Source organism: Arachis ipaensis, chromosome B02 (assembly GCF_000816755.2).
Source record: "Arachis ipaensis cultivar K30076 chromosome B02, Araip1.1, whole genome shotgun sequence".
In the NCBI taxonomy this organism is placed as follows: Eukaryota; Viridiplantae; Streptophyta; class Magnoliopsida; order Fabales; family Fabaceae; genus Arachis; species Arachis ipaensis.
Genome location: NC_029786.2, coordinates 38,164,588 through 38,167,153, shown reverse-complemented (window position 1 = coordinate 38,167,153; position 2,566 = coordinate 38,164,588). Strand labels below are relative to the sequence as shown.

At 43.0% G+C, this 2,566-nt stretch overlaps 1 long non-coding RNA gene across 1 annotated transcript; it reads left to right on the top strand.

The window, feature by feature from the left end:
• Positions 1,550-2,350, top strand: LOC107628301. Its single transcript, XR_001617692.2, has 3 exons — positions 1,550-1,674; positions 1,767-1,820; positions 1,898-2,350. It is a non-coding gene; the product is annotated as an uncharacterized LOC107628301 (long non-coding RNA).

Here is a 2,566-nt window from a genome sequence, read left to right as displayed (position 1 = left end):
TATGAGATTTATGAGATTTGACTGGGATGCTATCAAGCAGAGAATAGCCCTTGATCCTACTGTCCCTTGGGTCATGGGAAAGAACACAGTGATGCCTAAGGGAATCAAGCTGATTTACAAGAATGATGAGGCTCGGCTCTGGCACCAGATTCTGAGCAACTATGTGATGCCGAGCACTCATGAGACAGAGCTGCCCGCTGCTATGATCACCCTTATTTGGTGTGTAATGGAGGGTAAGGACCTGTATCTTCCACGTTTCATCAGGCATTACATGGCCAGGGTCCATGTCAAAGGCACCCTTCCTTTCTCTTATCTAATCACCTAGCTAGGCCGCCGAGCTGACGTGCCTTCGGAGCTACCCGATGCTAAGCCAACTGCTGCAGATTGCAAGAAGATCATCCCGCACAACAGGAAGTTCCAGGCTTTAGGCTACAGACCCCCATTCCTCACCGCTTCTGTTGAGGCAGCTACATCTTCAGCTGCCCCTTCAACCTCCACTGCTGCACCAGCCTCATCCACTGCACATCCACCTGCTCCTGAGCCTATTTATCATTTGGTGCATCGACTCTTCACCCGCCTAGATTGTATGGAGCATCGCAACAAGCGGCGCTATGAGCACCTTAAGTTGATGATCCGATCCGGCAGCGCATCCCCTCTGAGCCTGACACCCCTTCTGATACATCTGAGGCGGAGGCGAGCGATCATGAGGAGGAGACACATGCCCAGGCTGAGCAGGCAGGACTAGAGCAGGCTGCGCCACATCATGAGGAGCACCACCAGCTACAGGCCGTATATTCGGAGATCCCTCTACAGTCAGTGCCTCCACTGCAGCAGACAGATCCTCCTACACTTATCCATCCTGCAGACCCTCAGACCACCACAGAGACACCAGCAGCCCATCCTTCCAGTGATGACACTTCTTCACACCCAGCTTGAGTGAGCATCGAGGACGATGCTATATTTAAGTGTGGGGAGGTCGCCATCCCTGGCGTATCTTTTTGGTGAACCACTACAGACTCTTCTATCTTATTTTGTTTATTTTTCTGTATTTTCATTTTTATTTTTATTTTTATTTTTTTAAGTACTTGCACATTGTTCTTTTGCTGTGTTTTTACTTTATTTCCGCATTTTGCACTTTAGTTTATATCTTATTAGTTATAGAATATGTGGATTCATTAGTATAGTTTACCCTTTTAGCATATAATAGTTTGATTTAATTGAAAATAAAAAGAAGTAAACTAGAGACTTTAACATAATCAAATGTAAACCCCGCTAATCGGAAAATAATTAGTCAATAAATCGAATTTTAAATAGGAAAATTAAAAATGCAAAACTAGTATCAAAATAGGATAGAGCTCGTCAAAACGAGAATTTTGATACTAATTTCGAAAATTTGGCCCAAAATCGGACCGGAAGGACCGAACCGGTTGAACCGGGGCCCAAACCGAGCCCGTGGGTCCAACCGGACCCTAACACTTAAAGAAGACAGCAGCTCCTTCTTCCCCCATTTGCATGCAACGCAGCAAAACAGATTTGGGGAGGAAGAAGAGCCCCCAAACCCTTGACCTCCTTTGATCCACCATAACTCTTCCGTCCGGGCTCCGATCACCGCACCGTTCGCGGCCACGCGCTCAGCGCGTCGAGCTCTACCTTTCTATCCGAACAATTTCACTGGTAAGCCTCCTATTAAGTTCAGAATCCCTATCCCTCTTTCTTTGGTAAACTTGGAAACCTATGGTGAATCTTGTCCAATTTCTATGTTCTAGGTTCAAGTTAGCTTCCGGAACTTGTGGGCTCAAGCTATTGAGCATATGGGTATGGTAAGAACACCCTAACCCTAGCTCAATCTTGTTTTTTGTAATAGAAAACTGAATTGGAACATATATATGTGTATTAGGTGTAGTTTAAGAGGGTGTTTATGCATTGGACTTGAATTTGGATTACTTGGAGCTTTGTTGGTGACAAGGCTTACTTCGGGGCTGTTTGATTGAGCTTGGAGGGGCTGTGATTTTGTGTTGAGAGGCTGCCTTGGGTGAATTAAGTGATCGGCCAAGGTATGGTTTAAGTTTTGCACGTTTAATATTTACGGTGTTGTGAAAACTTAGGTTAGAGGAACCATAGGATAAGTTGAATTGTTTGTTGTATTTAATGATTAGCCTTGTAATATTGTTGGGATAGATTTGTTGGTGGATTTATATATTGGAATTATGAGATGTGGAAGTTATTAATGGTGTGCTCCTATATTTATTTATGATGGATTAGGATTGGTGTTTGTTAATAAGGATGTAGAGTTGTGTTATGGTGGTATTGCATATGCTGTAACTAATTATGTAATGATCGGAATTGTATGAGACCAAGTTTGGGCTAAACTTAGGAATATAAGGAGTACTGTAACTTTTTCATTAAAAATGGTATTGACTCAGAACCAATTGAGAAAGAAACCTGGATGAGTAAAGTTTAACTACATTAATTTTCAAAGTCATTGGATTTAACTTGGATTTTATATTGAATTTTGAATATCACATGCTACTGCTGTTTTTCTGGTTTTATGCACTGCAGAGCAGTC